The sequence below is a fragment of the Lissotriton helveticus genome, chromosome 1_2 (assembly GCF_964261635.1).
Source record: "Lissotriton helveticus chromosome 1_2, aLisHel1.1, whole genome shotgun sequence".
Taxonomy (NCBI): Eukaryota; Metazoa; Chordata; class Amphibia; order Caudata; family Salamandridae; genus Lissotriton; species Lissotriton helveticus.
This window is the reverse complement of record NC_136058.1, coordinates 330,040,941-330,064,718: the sequence shown is the minus strand read 5'-3', so window position 1 is coordinate 330,064,718 and position 23,778 is coordinate 330,040,941. Positions and strand designations below refer to the sequence as shown.

Sequence of the window (23,778 nt, the reverse complement as noted above, 5' to 3'; positions counted from 1 at the left end):
ATATCGGACATAACTTCTAACACACATCCAACATGGTACACTCAGTTGCAATCACCACACCCACAACAGTAATCAATGAATAGCAATCGGTCAATGTAATTGCCAAATCGACACAGCGCTCACCGCAGCATCACCAGTGTCTTGTTAAAACATTTTATTGTATTGTATTGTATTGTAATTGCATTTATATAGCGCTTACGAGGCGTTGAAGCGTATTGCTAAATAAAAAGTCTGGAATAGTATCACAGTACAAACGTGTTACCCTAAATCTTATGTAGTAATTGATATATACAGGAAAGCACAATCTAAGGAGCAGGATCGCAAGTGTTAGTTGAATACTTACATTAAAATGTGTAGTAACTAATCTTCATTATGTCACAGGCCAAGAAACATTATTTTATCTCATAGGATTTCTTTTAAGCATAGATTTACAGCACTTTCTCACAAAGCTGTGTCCTTGGAAGAGCCAAGAGAACCCACTCTTCCATTGTTTCAAGTTGTGCATCTCACTATTAAAGGGGACTTTCAGTTAGTTGCATAAGGACCAACGGGTTGGGTCAAGGAAAGTGACACGTTCAAGTGTTCTCGGCCCTGTCTTATTTGCCTCATGGTTCTTTTTGACCCCAAGTGTGAGGCAAACTGAGTGACATTTAAACAACCAACGTCCTTGACACAACATCCCAGAATAAGGAGCTGGAGGTTCTGTCAAGCGGCCACCAGAGGACGCTCCTTGCGTGCTGATGAAATCCACTGAGCACGTTGTAAGAAAGGAAGAAGGGTTTCCTCTTCCGGGTCAGCGGCGGCAGAGACAGCACCAGTAGTGAATGCTGAAATCACTTCGACCTCTTTTGTGTCCAGTCTGCTGCTGAGAGGGAAGTATCTCGCCCTCCACCCCCACTGTCTGTGCAGTTAGCTTCATCTTCAGACCCCCACAGAAACCAAAGCTGCACCAACCCCAGGAGGAGGAGTGAGCCTGGAAATGTCTGTTCAGGTTTCTGCTCAGGTAGGAGATTGTCAGCACCTTCTGCTGTGTTTATAGAAATAGACTGAATAATCTTGGAGGAAATCTCTGCCAGGAGCCTGGCTGAGCAGAGCTCTTCTTTCCGGGAACCTCTGGGGGGCTTTCGATCATTATTTGTGGTAAAGAGGGGACCTATGCATTGCATCTTATTGCACTATGAGGAGTCTGTGCACACTACACTGCATCTCATTGCACTATGATGAATCACTGCACGTTGCATTGCATCTTACTGCGCTGTAAGGAATCTGTACACTGGATCTTACTGCACTGTGAGATCTGTGCGTGCTGCACTCTATCTTACAGTACGAGGAATCTGCACACTGCACTGCATCTTAACTGCACTGTGAGGAATCTGTGCTCACAGCTATGTGTAAGCAGCACTGAATCTTATTGCAATATGAGTCTGCACTGCATCTTGCTGCACTATGAGAAATCTGTGAACACCGCACTGCATCTTGCTGCACTATGAGCAATATGTGAACACACCACTGCTTCTTACTGCACTATGAGCAATCTGTGCACCCCGCGCTGGATCCTACTGCACTAGTCTGTGTACATTGCACAGCTGTTTACTACACTATGAAAAGGCTGTACACTGCAGTGCATGCTATTGCATTGTGTGCACTGCGTACTGCATCTTACTGCACTACGAGAAATCTGTGCAGGAGGAAATCCATTTTACAACAAAATGCAGGGTGGTCTTAAAAGACTAAATTTGTGGACTCTGCATGACCTTTTGCTCACACTATGACTAATGTTCCATACTGCACTGCTTTTTCCTACACTATGAGGAGTGTTTACAGAAGAGCTATGTTGTGCACACTGCACTGCTCTTTTCTAAATTATATGAGGTGGTTAAAAAAGAGGAAATCCGCATATTGCTCTATGTTGTACTTGCACTAGAAGGGGTGTTTACAGGTATAAGAGGAAATCCGTTATAGAAAAAATGAAGGGTGGCTACAAAAGAGCAAATCTGTACCCACTTAATTGCTGTTTACTGACTCTTTCAGTTGACTTTACAAAGTAAATCTGTAACCAATGCACTGCTTTTACCCATACTATTAGGGGCTTTAGCAGGAGGAAATCTGTGTACAATGTATTGCTCTTTATTACACTATAAGAGGCATGAAGAGAGGAAAATTGTGCACACTGTACTGCCTTTTTACAACACAATGAGGGATGTTTACAAAAGAGAGTACATCTTTACAAACTGCCCTTCTTTTTGCTACACTAAGAGAAGTGTTAAAAGTGGACGAATTCTGTGCACACTTCACTACTTTTTATTGCATTATAAATGGTTTTTACAGATCTGTAAGGCACACTGATCATTACTCACACTAAGAGGGTGTTTAGAGCGGAGGTGATCTATGCACTCTGCTGTGCTTTGTGCTCACACTAGAAAGGCATTTACAGTGGAAACCAAGCCATGTCCAGGTATTCGCACTTTATAAAATATTTATTACAAAGTCTCATGAGAAGTAAAAACTCTAGTCCTGCATGAGTTGTCATCCTCTTTGCTGGTGGTGTACAGCACAGATCTGCAGGTTGCTGCTGTGAGTCGTAGCAGCTATCCATCTGTTCCTCTTCATGTGTGGGTGCTTTTCCTTGCTGTTGCAGTTGTTGATTTCATGCTTGGTTCAAATAAGTGAATTGAAGCTTTGGCTTCCTGTGCAGTTGTATAAGTACACGACGAGGTTTGTCTGCATGACTCTTAAAGATTTTGGATATTTACAGAAATTCTTCTCCAGATACATAATTTAATGAGGAAAACATGAAAGTATGTGATCTGTCCGTCCAAGTATGCATTTATGAAAGGGATTGTGTTTCTTTGTCAGCTCCTTAACACTACAGCCTCTTCCCTATAAGCCATGCTCCTAGGCATGTGCCAAATGACTAGCCAATAAATCTTCTTAGCTGTCAGACTCAGCAAGACTTACTTCTTGTACTATCTAAGGTCAGATCAGTGTACCACACAGACTGTCCATATCTATTCACCCTCCTGAGAAGGCTGCTCCTCAGTATAGGCTCTCTTCTCTGGTGTGCCTCTCCTAAACTTCTTTCTAGTTCCATGCTCGTGAAATGAAATTAAAATTAATTTAAATTAAATTAAATAACAATTGGGTTTGTATAGCACACTTCTACTCTGAGGCCTCGTAGCGCTTGGACCGGGTGGGCAGAGAGCATAGCCAGACCATAAATGATTAGTGGAAAAGAAAGGTTTTCAGAAGTTTGTAGAACATCTGTAGGGTAGGTTCCCTGCGAAGAGCGAGAGGCAGGGAGTTCCAGAAAATGGAGTCATTTCAGGAGAATGAACGTCCACCCCATCTGGCTCGGCGTACTTTCCTTGTGGTAGCCAGGAAGGCCGTACTAGAACGTAGATTTCTAGAAGGTCGATAGGGGATGGCAAGAGAACAAATCATTGCGGGTCCTGATTGCCACATGGCTCTGTGGGCTAAGCACATGGCCTTGAATCGAATTCTGGACTGAATTGGCAGCCAGTGGAGCTTCTGCAAAGCAGATGACGCTGATTGCCTTCGAGGAAGCTCCAGGAGTAGGCGGGCCGCACAGTTCTAAGTTACCTGTAGTTTTTTAATGGTGGCTAGTGGGGTGCCCAGATACAAAGCATTCCCGTAATCTAAGCGGGATAGGATAAGGGCCTGAACCATGATCCTTCGGACTTGAAAGGGGAGTAAAGGCAAAAGTTTTCTTAACAGTCTCATCAAGCCGAAACAGGTGGCGGAGAGTTTGGTGGCTTGGTAGTTGAAACAGAGAGCGCTATCCAGCCACACGCCCAAACTCTTTATCTGATCTTTAAGGGCCGGCATAATGCCGAGGGAGGTAGGCCACACCAGAGCAGAACTAGGTGAAGGGGACTAACCCAGGAGCATCGGTTCTGTCTTGTCCCCGTTTAGTTTGAGGTGGGATAGTGCCATCCATGCGGCTACCGCTTTATAGGCAGATGCCCAAGGTGCTAGAAGATCCCTCAGGGTGGTTTAGTGCCACCACCAGTTGGGTGTCATCTACGTAGGTGATAATTTCGATACCAAAAGTAAGCACTATCCCAGCCAATGGCTCCATATAGGCGTTAAAAAGTGTGGGGCTCAGGGGAGAACCACAGCTAAGAGGCCATTTGTTAGATGAAGTAGTACCCTCCGAGACCTGAAAAAAACGGTCTTTCAAGAAAGACTGGAACCAGGTGATGGCCAACTCTGTCACACCAAGATGCTTCAGTCGAGTGAGCAGGATGTTATGATCCACAGTGTCAAAAGCGGCACTGAGATCCAGCAATATAATTGCTGCTGTGCCGCCCTGGTCTAGGTGCCTCCGAGCCTCTTCTGTCACTGCCAGGAGGGCTGTTTCCGTCCCAAGCTTGGGACAAAAGCCTACCTGGGAGTCATGGAGAAGGTTGTTGGACTCCAAGTGGTGAACCAAAGTGGTGTTAACATGTCTCTCAAGCAGCTAACCCAGCCAGGAAAGAATGGGAGATGGGGCGATAGTTGGCCATGTTGGAAGTGTCCAAGTTGGGTTTCTTCAGTAATGCTCTAACTTGGGCACATTTCCACGCCGGTGGCACCTTTCCTGAGATGATGGAGGCATTAAGGACGTTCAGGATCACTGGCCGGATGACCTCCGTGACTAGCGTGAGGTGGCGCGGAGGGGCTGGATCGGTGGGAGAGCCAGAAGTTACTCTTGACATTAAGGTGTTCAGTAGTTCCTCGTCGATTGGGGGAAATTCTATTAAGGAGGACTGTGGATTAGAATGGGTACTCTCAGTGCACACAGTAACGGGATTGTCCTGAGAAAGAGTGAAGGAATGGGATATAAGCTGAATTTTTTGATGGAAATATTCAGCCTGATGGTCACAGCGAGCTTGGTCGTTTATTGGGTTGGGGGTTGTTGATTAGTACTGATAAGGGATTTAGCGATCCGAAAAATCTCCTTAGGTGAATTGGCGGCCGCACTAATCCTGCACTCATAGAATGCAGATTGCGCTGCTTTGATTTCTGCCTTATAGATCCCGATCGATACAAAAAGGGGATGATAGATGGAGCGTTTGAGCAAATCAAACACTCACCCCCAGTCAACTGATCTGGGTTTGATCCATCACCATTATTTAGCTCACTCTGCCACCCCAGTTCAGACATGGCTATATGCAAATCAGTCTGACCCTGTGCCTCATGGGAACAGTCCAGCCCTAACTGCCAAACCATGTCTTCCCTGGACCGGAAACAAGCATCCTGGGATCGGTTTCGGATTCATAATACTCATCAGCCCGGCTATCTTGAATCCAGTGTCAAAGTGAGCAAGGGACTCACGGCTGAGCATACCCTGCCAACTTAAGGCGAACAAAGCGATACAAAAAGGGGATGATGGACGGAGCGTTTGAGCAAATCAAACACTCACCCCCAGTCAACTGATCTGGGTTTGATCCATCACCATTCTTTAGCTCACTCTGCCACCCCAGTTCAGACATGGCCATATGCAAATCAGTCTGACCCTGTTCCTCATGGGACCAGTCCAGCCCAAACTGCCAAACCATGTCTTCCCTGGACCGGAAACAAGCATCCTGGGACCGGTTTCGGATTCATAATCCTCATCAGCCAGGCTATCTTGAATCCAGTGGCAAACTGAGCATGGGACTCACGGCTGAGCATACCCTGCCAACTTAAGGCGAACAAAGCGATACATAAAGGGGATGATGGACGGAGCGTTTGAGCAAATCAAAGACTCACCCCCAGTCAACTGATCTGGGTTTGATCCATCACCATTCTTTAGCTCACTCTGCCACCCCAGTTCAGACATGGCCATATGCAAATCAGTCTGACCCTGTGCCTCATGGGAACAGTCCAGCCCGAACTGCCAAACCATGTCTTCCCTGGACCGGAAGCAAGCATCCTGGGACCGGTTTCGGATTCATAATCCTCATCAGCCAGGCTATCTTGAATCCAATGGCAAAGTGAGCAAGGGACTCACGGCTGAGAATACCCTGCCAACTTAAGGCGAACAAAGCGATACAAAAAGGGGATGATGGACGGAGCGTTTGAGCAAATCAAACACTCACCCCCAGTCAACTGATCTGGGTTTGATCCATCACCATTCTTTAGCTCACTCTGCCACCCCAGTTCAGACATGGCCATATGCAAATCAGTCTGACCCTGTGCCTCATGGGAACAGTCCAGCCCGAACTGCCAAACCATGTCTTCCCTAGACCGGAAACAAGCATCCTGGGACCGGTTTCGGATTCATAATCCTCATCAGCCAGGCTATCTTGAATCCAGTGGCAAAGTGAGCATGGGACTCACGGCTGCGCATACCCTGCCAACTTAAGGCGAACAAAGCGATACAAAAAGGGGATGATGAACCGAGCGTTTGAGCAAATCAAACACTCACCCCCAGTCAACTGATCTGGGTTTGATCCATCACCATTCTTTAGCTCACTCTGCCACCCCAGTTCAGACATCGCCATATGCAAATCAGTCTGACCCTGTGCCTCATGGAAACAGTCCAGCCCGAACTGCCAAACCATGTCTTCCCTGGACCGGAAACAAGCATCCTGGGACCGGTTTCGGATTCATAATCCTCATCAGCCAGGCTATCTTGAATCCAATGGCAAAGTGAGCAAGGGACTCACGGCTGAGCATACCCTGCCAACTTAAGGCGAACAAAGCGATACAAAAAGGGGATGATGGACGGAGCGTTTGAGCAAATCAAACACTAACCCCAGTTAACTGATCTGGGTTTGATCCATCACCATTCTTTAGCTCACTCTGCCACCCCAGTTCAGACATGGCCATATGCAAATCAGTCTGACCCTGTGCCTCATTGGAACAGTCCAGCCCGAACTGCCAAACGATGTCTTCCCTGGACCGGAAACAAGCATCCTAGGACCGGTTTCGGATTCATAATCCTCATCAGCCAGGCTATCTTTAATCCAGTGGCAAAGTGAGCAAGGGACTCACGGCTGAGCATACCCTGCCAACTTAAGGCGAACAAAGCGATACAAAAAGGGGATAATGGACGGAGCGTTTGAGCAATTCAAACACTCACCCCCAGTCAACTGATCTGGGTTTGATCCATCACCATTCTTTAGCTCACTCTGCCACCCCAGTTCAGACATGGACATATGCAAATCAGTCTGACCCTGTGCCTCATGGGAACAGTCCAGCCCGAACTGTCAAACCATGTCTTCCCTGGACCGGAAACAAGCATCCTGGGACCGGTTTCGGATTCATAATCCTCATCAGCCAGGCTATCTTGAATCCAGTGGCAAAGCGAGCAAGGGACTCACGGCTGAGCATACCCTGCCAACTTAAGGCGAACAAAGCGATACAAAAAGGGGATGATGGACGGAGCGTTTGAGCAATTCAATCACTCACCCCCAGTCAACTGATCTGGGTTTGATTCATCACCATTCTTTAGCTCACTCTGCCACCCCAGTTCAGACATGGCCATATGCAAATCAGTCTGACCCTGTACCTCATGGGAACAGTCCAGCCCGAACTGCCAAACCATATCTTCCCTGGACCGGAAACAAGCATCCTGGTACTGGTTTCGGATTCATAATCCTCATCAGTCAGGCTATCTTGAATCCAGTGGCAAAGTGATAGCATCTCTATAGGCATGTCTCCTGCCAACTTCTGGGAACTGTCTCCAGCTCCTTTCTAGTTTCCTACATGTTTGTTTAAGTTCCCTTAGTTTGGGTAGATATTTTTTTATATAAAGATCGGATCAGGGTGTTGGATGAAGGATATCCAAAATAAATCAGAAGTAGTGGTCAAAAAACCAGCTATGGGGTACACTCAACTTCCTCTTACCAGAAATCAAAGGGGAGTGAAACCACACCGTCTGGAAACAGTCTTTTTAGAATAAAATTTGGAGACCCTCACCCACTACTTTCTATCAGTGATGTATATGATATCACTAATGTACTCAGAGCGGATGTTTCATCATCGGGTCTTGTCTCCACCAGGAGGAAGAGGTCTGGATACAGAAATGTGGTGGGATCTGCAAGAGTGGTTAAAATTACATCCAATCCCAGAGGAATACCATTTTGATAAAACAGGGATGGGAATAAGGTTAAAAGGCAACTGGTTGTGTTGAGGACATATTATTAATCCTTCACATCCCATAAAATGGTCAACATGTTTCAGCCATCTTGCGGCTACGTAGATCATTCAGCTTTCTTCAGGACCTATAGTGATCAGATCCCAGAGTTCTCAGATAGGATAATCCCCTGCAGAACTTGATTCCCCCAATAGTGAATACATTTACTTACATATTTTGAGCAATGTGCTGTGCCATTCCCCGGAGAGATAAAGGGAAATATACAAACGAAAAACAATACATAAGCAATCAAATGACAATATTTGCTGTGAACTGATCTTGATGTGAAAATAGACACAATTGTGTGCCCAATGTGAGTGAAAAGATTATTTACTTTATCATTTGTATACGCTTATCAATTTGAATGAGCCCTTCACAGTAACCAGTGATAATAGAGCTCAGTTACAAGTGGTTGGTCTTAGTGCTGCATAAAAGAATAACAAATTGTATACCAGAATATCTGCTAGAGTGTGAACCTTTGCAGCTTTCAGACAAACGTGGCGGAATACTGATATATTTTTGAATCCTGGGAATCTAAGCGACGGGCTTTAACCTCTTGCTTTGTTTGGGAGGAGGAATGTAGTGTATGATGCTTAAGCGACAAGGGCTTGGGGTCGTGTTTGTTCCTGTACAAAAATTGGGTAAAAGATGCGTGTATATCTGCGTCGCTACTTATGCCATTAAGTTTCTTATGGGGCACTACTGTTCTCAGCCTTAGGGTCCCAAGAGGTCACAAATGAACTGATATGTCCAGCATTGGTGGATGCTAGCCAGCAGGGAAAACAGTTATTGTTGGAATGAGGGATGCTGCTTGTTTGGACTAGCCTCGTGAAATGTATAAATCCAGGTCAATTACGGTATTGGAGGTAGGAGACCAGAAAACGGTCTGGACATAAAATAAAGTTTATGAATCACACGGTAGCATTGTTGCACATACTAAAACTGTGTTGAGTTTTGGCCTGATGGTGATTTTGCTGTGAGTGGTGTAATTAACGTTCTCGCACTGTGTGTTATGCACCTCCACAACAATAAAAATGTGTGCCAACAAGTTGTGCCATTTAAGTAACAAGCATTGGCATAGCCAATAGGTCTCACCTTTGGGACCTTTTAAGTGTTTAGACATGCAACAGTTGATGTTGTTGCATCAAGGAAATTGTGCTGGATAACTAAACACTTATAAGGTCCCACAAGCAAAACCTATTGGTTATGCCAATGCTTGTTCATTTATGATTCGCGTTATTTTATGTGTAGCTACCTGGAGGTGAAAGAGCAAACAAACGTACAGAAATATTGTTTTTTACCCCATCACTTTGACCCCGTTCCCACGCTCACTGACCCCGCCCTATTACATGAATCATCACAGTTCTCACACTACTTTAATGCACTTCGAACGCTGTTTTTACATTACCTTAGAAATTCAACAATTATTTTAAATTGAATTCTGACATTCTGAAATGGAAAATATGTATTAGTGCATTTAATATGTAACTAATAACACCAAAATATAAATGTAGTGACAAAAATAAATGCAACCAATCGACGGTCAGTAACTAAAATTAAAATGATTGTGCGTCTTATGTTTTCATGAGAGAAAATGTCAGTTCTGAAAAGGCTACATTATATTTCTCACTTTCTACGGGACACATAGAGGACACTGCCTGCTACCCTGTGTTGTAAAACCCCATTCTAAAACAATGCACTGTCTCCTGATATCCAATTTTTGGGACAAACTGAAGAGCACCGAGCGCAAGACTTGCCTTCATTGGTCAGTGGTCGGTGTTTGATTGGTAGAAGGTGATGCCAATTGAGAGCTCGAGCACTCTCCAGAGACGCTAGTCTGGTTGGTCAAGGACAGAGCAACTCAGTGGTTATTGGTCGGTTTCGTTATCGTTTGAATTTTCCGCAATGTGGGGTTGTGTGCTACAACTGAAGCGTCACTGCTTTGCTAGTAAGGGGGAGCACAGAACTAAACTGGTGGAAAGAGGATGCCCACGGTGATAACAGCGTGAGAAGGTAGCACTAAAGAAAGGATTAAAAGGAGATCAAAGAGAGGGAATGAAGTAATGAGTGGCCAGGGAAGGAAGGAGTCTTAAGAAAAAAGTTAGACTCAGAAGAGACAGAGAGGGAAAGAAGAGCGGCTGACAAAGCTAGAGGGTGAGGAGAGAAATGAGACTGAGGGGCACCTAAGGAGTGAGTGGGCTTTGATAAAACAGCGAGGGAGATTATGGAAAGAGGGTAAGGAACGGGAAGTTTGAGAATTAGAGAGGACCGGGCCGAACCCCAAGAAAGATGTGAACCTGGTGAGAGAGTCGAGTATTAGAGGCGAAGCTGAAGAAGAAGGGTAGGGGCAAAGGAAAAAAAGTGACTCGGCCGCAAAAGTGAAACAAAACAAGCACGCGAGTGGTGTGAAAGCTGGCGGCTATGCGCGTAACCACAAGCGCTAAGCCAGCAAAATCGTGGGGTAGCACTTTTAAAAGCCCACTACTAAATGTCTCGCCAAGCAGCGCATGTGCTGGCTCAGGCGGGACCTAAAAAAGGAGCTCTTTACCCCTCTCCAAATATCACCAAGCTCTGAAAACATACCTCAATAGGGGACTGGTGTTGTCCCATAAGACGCGGGGATGAGGGGGTAAGCTCACAATGGGTCACTTAATTATCAAAAGAGGAAAAATATCAACGATATTGGTGTTACGCTGTAATAAAGTAGCAAGCTAGGCACAACTTACAGAGTGAAGGAGGCAGAAGTTAAAGAGCCACAGCTCTCGTTCATGTGTACTCCCTCGTCTACCCGCACTGTGCATGTAGGGTCTTTTCCATCCGGAATGTTAACAATCTTAGGCCCTGTGTAGGTTTTTAAAGGCGCCCACCAGTGTAATTACCCAATTTTGTGGGTCTTCTTGGTGCATGTGTCGTTCGGAGCAGCTATTTGCTCTTCCATTCGGCTTCCTGTAAAAAGTGAGGAGAGACATTGCAGTGCTGAAATATGTGGCACTTGAAGAACCAGTCATTGTATTCGGACTTATGGTGAGTGCATCGAAAAAATAAAGTCAAAAATGTTATACATAAAAAGGACAATGGATAATAAATATAAGCCAAAAATTAATAAATAATAGCTATGAAAAACAGACTGCGAGACATTCGTAAAAATATGAATGATGGCCACTGGTGTAGAATGCGAAAAGAGGGCTCTAAGTTATCCTATGATATATGTGGGGAGACCGTTACCCAAGTAAGGGAGATTTTGTTCAGCACATGTCCATCCTGAAAGTATAGATGGACCGCTGATGTAAAACAGACCTTAGAACCAGACTCAAGGGTATCACGAAACCCAATAGTCACTGTGGTGTCTACGTTCAGTGGGTAGACGGGAGGACTCTGGGTGTAGTATCTTAGGTGCTGTTATGAATGTTTGCTACATTTCATATTCTCCTCATTGGGTTAAAATTAGTCACAATTTTATGTTTCAAAGAGAAAGTTGAATTTGCTAAGTTGGTCAATATGTTTGCATACTAATGGGAAACTGCAGATCAAGGAATATTATCATTGAAGCCTTCATGAAATGTTTTCAAACGATAGATCCAACACTGTTCTTTCTGTAAAAAGGTATGGTATGTGGACCAGTTTGTAGAACAACCAGTTATAGTTTGTTTGCAGTGTGTTGTGAGATAATGGCTGCTCCTTAACTGTCTTCCTTTGTTTATAGTCTTCTTTGTCATAGGTGCATTCCTCTCACCTTTCTTACTAGCTGCTCCTCCCATATGAACTTACAGGCTATTCCTTAGTCTGTAGGCGTCAGTTGTTATTTTCCTTTAACATAAAACACAAACAAATTGTCCTTCAAGTGAAAGGTGTTACAAAATGCACTTGAACTATACAAACTTGAATAGGTCAGAATGCTTCAGCTCAACAAAGCCCGTCTCCTGACCCTGCATATTCCAGTGTGCATCATAGATCAAAGGAGGCCACAAGGTGGTGCAGAGAAATAAGTTCTGGTATGCATTGTAGGCACAAGAGATAAGATTGCACAGCTAGGCTTGCAGCTGCAATGTTGTTTCTGATAAGTAGATCCTTCTCTAATAGTTGTCTGGCAGGAAAAGTACATCAGGAAATGTGGATGCTGCAACCGTGTACTTGAACCATGGAAAAAGCAAACGTCTATATGACAATATAGGAGGAATATAGGTGCATACAAAATATTCATATTGCCAGAGCAGAAAAAAAAAGATGCGAATGCCCACTCTAAAAAAGGCTGAAGAACTGATCCACCCACTTACTGGGAGCAAGTGGGTTGGACTGTCGGCGGAAGGTTCTTGAGATTCTGACCTCTTTTAAAAGAAGAGTGCCAATGATAACTTTTTCTGATGGATACTTCAAATTGCAGATTTCTCTTATTTAGAATATTCCCCTGCTGCACTGGCTTCATTCTACGCCAGAAGTGACCAATCGGAGGTGTGTATAACCACCAGGTCTGAATGCTGACATTAGTTCCTATCTTTCTGTTCCTTCGATTGTGCATCCGGAGCTCGTCTCCATTTTTTTGACATATTTTCCTTATTCAAATCCATTGTGCAAAGGAACAATACGCCCACCTAAAATTACAGCAATCCAACCATGCCATGACTGTGAGAAACAGATGTTAGTAATCGACCCGCACAAGTTGTGCCCTTGAGGTGTCAGCTTTGGGCACAACTTCAAGTCATGTGATAAGTGTGCCCTAACGCACCTGAAGGCAATCCAGGTCCATGAAGTCAAGCTGTATGCTGCTGGATATCCAACGAAGTTACTAACCATGCAAAGTCCTGATCCAAGTCAAGACAGATCTTATTTGCACGGAAATCATCAGGTAAGTCAAAGTCCAAGTTGAAGAGGAAATAGAAGAATGCGAAGTGGGACTCGACCCCATCCCGCTGCTCTATTGAAAGAGAGTTGTATCAAGGTACCCATTGGTCTCGCTCCCAATCCTCTCTTGACCCGACTCCCTAATTTATCACAGTGACTATAGGGAGGCCATGCTGCATACTTTCGGCATTCTTCATGCTCGCTCTGGTACACCTTTGAGCCACAGGATTCACAGGGATCTCTAGTCAGGACACCCCTGGCAGCTCTGTCTTCAGCACCGTTTGACTCACTAAAACCTGTCTTGGGTAATGCACCAACACAGGTCCCAAATTCCATTCTGACTCTGGCCCAGCTTGCATCGATACCTATTACAACGTTTCCGGTGCCAGCTCCGATGTCTGACCCCAAGCTGAACCCATCTTGACCCTGAATGAGTTTCCTCTGTGAATACAATCCACTGCACCCAATTTCTATTCAACCCTATTCTGACAATCTACCGCCACTACCGCAGAGCTGTCCTTAGACGCTCGATCTGTTTTTCTGGTTCCACTTCAGACCAGAATTTATCTCCCGGAGATGGCAATAGTAAAGATGGGGATGATTACCCCCCCCAGCGTGATGATGACCGTTTGCATATGGGCCTACTGAAGGCCAGTGGGCTTGATTCTTCCCCTGATACAGGGTTGATTTACACTCTTGGGCTTCCAACAGAAGGGAGTGGTTCCTTTGCGGTGGTAATTCAGCATGTGGCAGGGTCCTGGAACTGCCTTCTGTTGAGGTTAAAACAACATCCTTACATAGGTTCTGCTTCGTCTGAGTCCTTACTCTCGTTCAGCAAAGGCCTAACTGATTCGTTGATGGGCGGCTTGCTCTTGCCCACTGAAGAACAGGCAGCTGGCCCGACACTAAACACTTGAGACCCTAATTTTCTGGCTCAGCATCCTACTCCAGAGAATCTTATCCAGGCTTCCACCAGCAAGGTGAACCCCCATTCATTCCCACTGACCCCTACCCCGAATAAAGAGTCAACAAGGATTGAGGTGTTCAGGAAACAAATATTCTCTTTAATCAGCCTAGCCTTGAAGTCAGTCAGTATGGTTTGCCTACTAGGTGGATATGAGCTTGCTCTCTGTGACATGGTCCCCTGGTCCTCGCGCCCCCGTGCCCACCACGACGACCGCCGCGCTACGATGCAAGCACATTCTACGCTCTCAACCCTGGACGGACCCACACCTGCTTCAAGGCCGCCCGCGTTTAAACGCACTCTTGGTCCCTTCACCTGCCGGAACTGCAGCTACACCAGCCTCAGAGCAGACAAAGCACCAGCCAAGAAGGACCTCAACCACCTCCGTTGCATTCTACTGAACACCCACTCCGCACACAAACACGCCGTCGAGCTCTGGGACCTGCTCGACACATCATCACCGGACATTGCCTTCCTGACAGAGACCTGGATGAACGACTTCTCTGCACCCGCCACCGCCATAGCCATCCCAAATGGCTATAAGATCACCCGCAGAGACCGCACCAACGAAGTAGGAGGAGGAATCGCTATCGTCCAAAGAACACCATCAGGGTCTCGACCAGCACCGACGACACTCTCTGCACCGCCGAACACATGCACTTCCAGATCCACGCGGACCCCAACACCACCCTTAGAGGCACCCTCATCTAAAGACCCCCCGTACCTCTACCTCAGTTCAGCAACTCCATCGCAGACGTCATCTGCACGCACGCCCTGACCTCCACCGACTATATCCTCCTCGGAGACCTGAACTTTCACCTGGAGAACAATAACGACAGCAACTCCACCTCCCTGATCAACAACCTCACCAACCATGGACTGAGACAGCTCGTCACAATGCCGACCCATTCCACCAGCCACACGCTAGACCCCTTATTCTCCTTAAGCTCCCACGTCTCCTTCAGCCACACCACGAACTCTTCTGGACCGAACACCGCTGCATCCACTTCACCTTCCAGAAACCCACCACACACCACCGCACCCAACAGATCCCATGCCGCTGCTGGAATAAAGTCACTGAAGACCAACTAAAGGCAAACCTCGCTCTCAGCCCACCCACCGGACCCTCCAACACCGACGATGGTGCTCACAAACTCAGACTATGGATAGACGACTGCCCCAATACCCTCGCCCCGCAGAAAAAACCCACCTACTGAGACACAAGCAAGAGAGCCAGCTGGTTCACCCCAGAACTCCTAGCATCCAAGCGTACCTGCCGGAAACTTGAGAATAAATGGCACATTGAAAAGACACCGGACAGCCATGCAGCCCACAAAAACGCCATCCTCAACCACCATAACTTCATCAGGTACGCCAAGAGGATCTCCTTCAAAGATCGCCTCAACAACAACACACAACACAGCAAGGAGCTCTTCAACATCGTGAAGGAACTCTCCAACCCCAGCTCCAACACCAACAACATCCCACCGTCACAAGCCCTGTGCGATTCCCTCGCCACCTTCTTCCACCGCAAGATCGCCAACATCCACGACAGTTTCAATACCCAGACCCAGACAGCCCCAACAGACAACGACAAGGCAGACTCGACGCACACCATCGACCACGACCCCTTGCCACCCTGGGCCAACTTGAACATCGATGACACCATCAAGACCATGATAATTACAAAAAAGGGGGTGGTGATGGACAGAGTATCTGAGTTAATCAGAACACTCCTACCCAGTCAACAGATCAGGGCTTGATCCATCACCGTTTTTTAGCTCACTGCACCATCCCAGTTCAGAACCTGGCTATATGCACCATCAAGACCATGAGCACAATCCACTCCGGCTCACCGTCAGACCCTTTCACGCAACACATCTTCAACAAAATCAGCAGCTCCATCACACCCCACCTGCGCAACGTCATCAATCTCTCCTTCGAGACCGTGACCTTCCCAGAGAGCTGGAAACACGACGAGATCAACACCCTACTCAAAAAACCCAGGGCAGACCCGAGAGACCTCAAGAACTTCCGGCCCATCTCCCTGCTTCCGTTCCCAGCCAAGGTCATCAAGAAGATCGTCAACAGACCGCTAACCCGATACCTCGAAGAAAACAGCATCCTGGACCCACTACAGTCAGGGTTCCGCAGCAACCACAGCACCGAGCCTGCCCTCCTCGCCTGCTGGACAACGTTGAGACCACAGCCCTCATCCTGCTGGATCTCTCCGCCGCCTTCGACACTGTCTGCCACCGCACTCTACGCGCACACCTCCATGACGCAGGGATCCGAGACAAGGTCCTGGAATGGACCACCTCCTTCCTCTCCGGCAGAACCCAGAGAGTCTGCCTCCCCCATTCCTATCCAAAGCCTCCGAGATCATCTGCGGCATACCCCAGGGATCATACCTCATCCCGACACTGTTCAACATCTACATAGCCCTGCTCGCACGCTTTGCACGACAGCACGGCCTCAACATAACCCCCTACGGTGACGACACTCAACTGATCCTCTCCCTCACCAAGGACCCTCTCACTGCCAAACCCAACCTCCACGAAGGAATGAAGGCCGTCGCCGACTGGATGAAGAGCAGCCGACTAAAGCTGAACACGGACAAGACGGTGGTCCTCATCCTCGGCTCCAACCCTTCAGCCTGGGACAACTTCTGGTGGCCAACGACACTGGGGGCAGCCCCGACACCCACCGACCAAGCACGCAATCTTGGAGTCATCCTCGACTCAGCGCTTTCCATGGCGAAGCAAGTCAACGCAGTCTCCTTCTCCTGCTTTAACACCCTCCCAATGCTCGCAAGATCTACAGGTGGATCCCGACAGATACAAGAAGAACAGTCACCCAGGCCCTCGTCAGCAGCAGACACGACTATGGAAACACCCTCTACGCGGGAGCCCTGGCAAGCTCCTCAAACGACTGCAACGCATTCAAAACGCCTTATCCCCGACGTACCACGCAACAGCCACATCACCCCCACCTGAAAAACCTGCACTGGCTCCCCGTCGACAGGAGAATCTCCTTCAAACTCCTCATCCACGCACACAAGGCACTCCACAGGACCGGCCCAGCCTACCTCAACAGACGACTCTTCTTCTACGTCCTTAACCGCCAGCTCCGCTCCGCCGACCTCTCCCTCGCCACCATCACGTGCATCCGAAGGACAACCACCGGCGGCAGATCCTTCTCCCACCTCGCCGCCAAGACCTGGAACACCGTCCCACGTAGCCTACGACAGACCCAAAACCTGCTGACCTTCAGGAGGCTACTCAAGGGCTGGCTGTTCGACCAGTAGCGGCACCCCCCCACACACACTTTTTCCCCAGCGCCTTGAGACCCTCACGGGTAAGTAGTGCGCTCTACAAATTCTGCGATTGATTGATTGACATGGCCAGCAAGATATTGCCCATGGTTTTGTAAGAATTTTGGGCCTTAAACAATTGTAGACAAATACATTATTCTTGCTGGTCTTGGTCCTACTGATTGCTTGGGGTGAGTAGCTGACATCAGTGTGGCTCTCCATTACCATGCGTAGAAGTGGTCCATGATTTCCGGAGATATGTAGACATCCCTTATGGAAATGACTTTTAATGGTTTCCACCTATATGTTGAAAAATCTGATTTAGAATGTTTTAAGGCGAACATGGCCATGGCACGCTTTTTTAAGCATCTCAACTCCTTCCAGATAGTGTCCCCACAGTTTTGGCCTTTCCTAGCTTTCTCAAGCAGGCTGTCATACAGGTAGCAGCAATATGAAGAAGGGGACCCCCTCTCAAGATACTTAAGGCCAGGGAAAAGAGGGGAAAAAGAAGAACACAGCACTAATATATTCCCTCATAGCCTACATACTTTACAAATTGAGACATAGTTCATGGTTTTTTTCTAAGACCTTCAAAGCATAACAATTACACTTTACGTGGTGCTATTTTTAAATTCTTTATTTCTTTTTTCATATTTCATCTTTTTCTTTTTTTAAAAGTTCAACTCTTTTTTATCATTTTTCATGAGTACAACATATAGAAAAATGTTCTAAAAAGTTTTTTGTTAAATTATCACTGTTCTCTACAGTACATTGAATTGTCCACAATACTTTTTATGTAGCACAGGGAAATATTTTTTGATTTTCAAAAAAACCAAAAAAAAATAAAAAAAAGAGAAAACGTATGAAACCCTGGTTACACAACACCAATATAACTGACATACAGCACTAACACCAATTCATACACTTCCATACCATCCAATAACATCCAACTCTTATACATAGCAAGGTTAGGTAGAGGGAAACTCCACTATGATGGAAACCACAAAGTGTTTAGTAGGGTTCCACGCCAGGTCAACGCGCGTTTCGGTGGGTTATATAGTATGTTGCAACCACCTTCCTCAGGACCTAAACAAATATGAACTCATCCTTTCTATGAACCAAGGTATCTGAAATAAAAAATAAAATGTATTGTACATATTCCAACATATTAAGAATGAAGGTCAATTCATTTTACATTAGAATCCTTTTTTATTATCATAAATTTGATTAGGTTGGAACTGGTGTGCACGCATCCATCACATAAGTGTGGGAACATGAGCTGCTCGCTGTCTTTACCATTAATGAGTAGACTGATTTCATAAAGGACATAGATTGAAGAGATATATCCTTGATAAACTATTACATTCACACGAAAGATAGCCTTCACCAATGTTTAGCAATCCCAAAAAGGTGAGCAAGAGTAAAGGCAAAAACATACTTCATGAGAAAAAAGCTAAGAGAAACGAAAAAAAGTTGAGGTCACAACAGAGTAGGCAAATATTTTTTACAATATCTCTCTTATTACTTACACGCTAAAACAGATATATTTAATGTGTACATGGGTCGACTTCAGTAATTAAATTGATTGCCGATATCACACAATATCATCCACGAAATAATCAACTGATATCCTAAAAATACAAGGGAGTTTATCTCAGTGAGAAAGTTCTGAAATAACATGTGCGACGAGAAGAGACACCAACAAATGGGTCTTACCTCACATATATAACAATTATTTCATGAGGTTGTAGTAATAAAAGCAGGTGTCATCTTCCGGGGCAGGAAAGAAATTCACGCTGTCAAATTCTACAAGGGTAAGTAAAAACCAATCACCAATTGTAATATAGAGTATTATGACAAGGCTATAAGGTCCTGAATAATGTCGACCAAAACGAACCTGCCCATTTATATTCAATATGATGTGCGAGGTTTCTTTTTTCCTTTACCCATCTCAGTGTTCCTTACAGGATGAGCAGCTTCTGTTTAATTAGTTCTTTATTTCTGAAAGCATATAGAACGATGCATCAGTTACTATATCAGGCTGTGGTTTGGCGGTTCACAGTTTCTTAAGAGCATATCCAGTTGCACTAAAGAATTGTTAAAGGAGATTAATCTTGACATCTAATTAAAAGACGAAGGCAGATTGCTTTAGACTAAGCTGCTGAGTTGACTACGGTTAAACGGGGGCTCCGCAGTCTCTTATAAATGTGAGATCTCAATATCAAGAGTAGAATGATTACAACGCAGGCCAGTGCTATCACTCACATAATACAATCTGGAGCTGTTCCTCCCAGTCGAATTACACATAGATACTGGGATTGGACTAGAGAGGGGGAATATTAGTTCTAACAAACGTCACCGGTCAAAAAAAACAAAAAAAAAACAGCGTCATACAAGCTCAGCTCCATTTCTGCGTATAATCGATTCTCCCGATATCCTCTGCCCGATGGCACACACAGCGAGAGCAGGTTCAGAAAGACCGAATCATTTAAAGGTGGTTTGGCGCGAGAAAGGAGTCATATGATGCATACGGATGTGCTCAAAGACGACCGACATGTTGGAAACGGTAACCCTGCATACAATGGGCGCCATCTTAAAGAACAACAAGGTTCTATATATGTACCACAAAAGCCATCGGATTTCTTCTCTTCGTGAGCGTAGGACACAAGTATAGTGAATATCGATTGCCGGCCGCAAATAACGTCGAATCTAAATGCACAATGATTTTTTTATTAAAAGAACTAATAAATTTAGAATTTTACATGTATTATCTCTTTACTCAGTTTAACAGCTATAATTTATCAAATTCGTCACAATAGCTGCTACGAAGAGATGTATTGGTCAAACGTGTACTAATTCCTCTATGTGAATTTTAGATAGTCACTCGTCCTGATACTTAGAACAGAACTACTAATAGACGATGGATGACACCCTTCCTGGTTTGAACTTTCTCTAATATACACCACTTTAGATCAGTTTCTTTATGGGGAATGTCCAAAAAGTGTTGTACCATAGGGGCAGAGGTTCTTCTTGTTCTAATAGCGGACTTATGTTCGCTAAAACAAAGTCGAAATTCACGACCTGTCTCCCCTATGTAAGCTAAGCCACAAGGGCACAGAAGTGCATACACAATGTTACTGCTTCTGCAGTTCGTGAGAGATCTCAACTTCACTTCGATGTTATTATAGCAGAAGAAGTCTGTCACCAGAGCAGCATCACACACGTGGCATGAGCCGCATTTGTGGTTCCCTAGTATCAACGGAAGGCCCGTAAGGGTCCTTTGAGTTTCAACTGGCTTAGGCTTGTATCTAGTGTGAACCAACAGATCCCTGAGGTTCCTGTTTCTCCTGTACGCTATCAGTGGTTTAGGAAACTGAGTCTCATTGTCATCAATGTTTAGAATTCTCCAATTTTTATTGATCACATTTTTGATTTTGTAGTTCAGTGTTGAGTGATTGATCACACATGTAATTTTACCATGTGGTTCACGTTTTGTACCCTGAAGTAAAGCATCCCTATCATAGTACTTGGCTCTTTTAAAAGCATGTCGTACAAGACGGTGTGGATATCCTCGGCTAATAAGCCTATTCTTGAGTGCATCTCCATAAATATGGAAATCATCCATGTTGGTGCAGTTCCGTCTGATACGGAGAAATTTCCCAAAGGGAATAGAGTCTTTTTGGCAATTAGGATGAAAGCTCCCAAATTGTAGAAAGGTGTTCTTTGCAGTCGGATTTTCTATAAAGACTGACCTGTAGATTACCACGGCTGCCGTCAATGGAGATATCTAAGAATTCTACTTTACTAGAACTATGATTTGAGGTGAATTTAAGATTTGATCACATCTCCCTTCCACACAAAAAAAATATCATCAATAAATCTCCTCCACAAAAAAACATTTTCAAAAAACTGAGCTGCCTCATTAAAAACATTTTTCAGTTCCCACTCACCCATGTATGTGTTTGCCACACTGGGGGCACAGGAAGCCCCCATGCTCGTACCCTTAATCTGTTTATATATTGTAAAGGCTATGAGGGAATATATTAGTGCTGTCATACAGGTAGCTACAGGGTACCAGGCCCCTCCATCCCATAGCAGTCACCCTAGTCCTTTTATGGTCAAGGAAGTGGATCAGGCAGGTACAGAGTAGGTCCCCATGGCCACTGATCTTCCAACCCCTCTCACTTGCGGCATCATCTGCCAAGATGATTACGTTTGTACTTAGCGGTGCATATCCATCCTGGAGGAGATAGGATCCAACAGTTTCTCCCAGGGTGGCAATCCTTCAAATCCAACTGATGGGTCCTTCAAATCATTCAGCAGGGGTATCCCCTTCCATTCCTATCCAGCCCACTGCAGCTAACTCCCACACCAGACCATCTTTCAGAGTAGCACCTTTGTATCTTGGTGAATAAGGTGCAACCTCTACTTTCCAGAGGAGCCACAGAGAAGGTGCCATACACAAAGATAGGAACAGATTTTTACTTCCGCTATTTACTCCTACTGAGGAAGGATGTAGGCATATGCCATATTTTAGGTCCTCGTCCTCTGAATGTCTTCATGTGTACGGACAGATTCAAAATCATCGCCAACGTTGTCAGCCCACATGCACTAGCCTTCCCAGAATACATCCTCCTAGGGGACCTGAACTTCCACCTGGAGAACAATGACAGCAATACTACCACCCTGCTCGACAACCTCGCCAACCTCGGACTCAAGCAACTGGTGAATACCCCCACCCACTATGCCGGCCACACGCTGGACCCCATCTTCTCCGCCAGCAACCACGTCTCCTTCATCCACTCCACCGGACTACACTGGACCGACCACAGCTGCATCCATTTCACCTACAAGAAGACTACAACACACCACTGCACGCTACAGATCCCCCGCAGATGCTCGAGCAAAGTCACCACAGACCAACTTACCACATCTCTGAGCCAGAACCCGCCAGCTGACACCTCCGACACCAACGACGCAGCTCACAATCTCACACAGTGGATCATAAACTGCGCCGACAACCTCGCTCCGCTGAAGAACCCCTCAGGCAAGACCAGCAACAGAAAAACTACACGGTTCACCAACGCTCTCAAAAACTCAAAGAAATCATGCCGCACGCTCGAGAAAACCTAGCGCCACGAACGGACGACAGAAATCATGACAGTCCTCAAGAACGCCACTTGCGAACACCACCAGCTGATCCGCACCACCAAAAGGACATCGTTCAAAGAGTGGCTGGACAACAACACCCAAAACAGCAAGGAACTCTTCAGCATCGTAAAAGAGCTCTCCAACCCCAACGCCAGCAACAACGACATCACACCATCACAAGACCTCTGCAACTCCCTCGCCACGTTCTTCTACCGCAAGATCGCAGATATACACAACAGCTTTGACGCCCATACGCCGCCTCCAGTCACCAAACCAACGACCCCCACCGCCACCATCAGCGACTGGACCTCCATCAGCACAGAAGACACCACCCACGTCATGGACACCATCCACTCCGGCTCTCCCTCTGACCCATGTCCCCACCACATCTACAACAAAGCAGACGCCATCATCGCACCCCACCTCAGGAACGTCATAAACAACTCCTTCGCTTCAGCCACCTTCCCAGAGAGCTGGAAGCACGCAGAGATCAACGCCCTTCTGAAAACACCCACAGCTGACCCTAAAGACCTCAAGAACTTCCGCCCCATCTCTCTTCTTCCCTTCCCGGCTAAAGTCATCGAGAAGACTGTCAATAAACAGCTGACTGTATTCCTCGAGGCAAACAACTCACTCGACCCATCCCAATCCGGCTAAGGTTCTGTCTGCCCTGATTCTGAGTGACTGGATGGTGGCCGTGTACCTGTAGAGCACATATTTTGTATACTTTTGCAGTTCCTCAGATGTTACTAGCTGACCAAGAAGTATTTTTTGGTTCCTATGCTCCACTTTGGCCTCACCACTGCCCCTCTGCTGTTCACGAAAATGATGGCAGTGTTTACCACCTATTTTCAGAGGTTAGGGGGTACCTGTTTGACCATATCTCGATGAATGACTGTGAGAGGTGGGCTCGCCATAGTCAGGGACCACCTCCAAATGACGGTGAACCTCCTGGCATCACGCCCTTCACTATGTCACAAGTCCTGGACATTCGGGCTGTGATCTCGAAATTTCAGACTCATTCATGGGACTCAGTGAAAACGGTTACCATTCTTCTTGGCCTGTTGGTCCTGCATGCTCCTTGTTTACTACTCCAGGTGGCATATGCAGGCTCTGATGTGGGTTGTGAATTCTAAGTGGGACCTGCACCAAGGAGACCTGTTGCATTCCACTCATGTTTTAGAAGAGACTGCTCGACCGCAATTGAACCAGCAGCAGACTCCTCTCCCTGCTCCATCAAGAGCTGATGGTGGTGACAGATGCATTACTGTTGTTTTGTGGAGGTTGTCTAGAAGAATGGAGATCAGAGGACTCTCCTCTCTGGCGGAAACCAGGCTACATGTCAGTTGTTAAACTTGTAGACCATTCCCATGGTGCTGACAGTCA

At 46.0% G+C, this 23,778-nt stretch overlaps 1 protein-coding gene across 1 annotated transcript in view; it reads left to right on the top strand.

Annotated features, from left to right (window-relative positions):
- The first annotated feature begins 873 nt into the window (after positions 1–873).
- LOC144802851 (uncharacterized) overlaps positions 874–23,778 on the top strand; it is a 113,116-nt gene continuing 90,211 nt past the window's right edge. The window contains exon 1 of the mRNA XM_078671831.1: positions 874–1,003. The gene's annotated coding sequence lies outside the window, so the exon portion shown is untranslated. The remainder of the gene's footprint in view (positions 1,004–23,778) is intronic.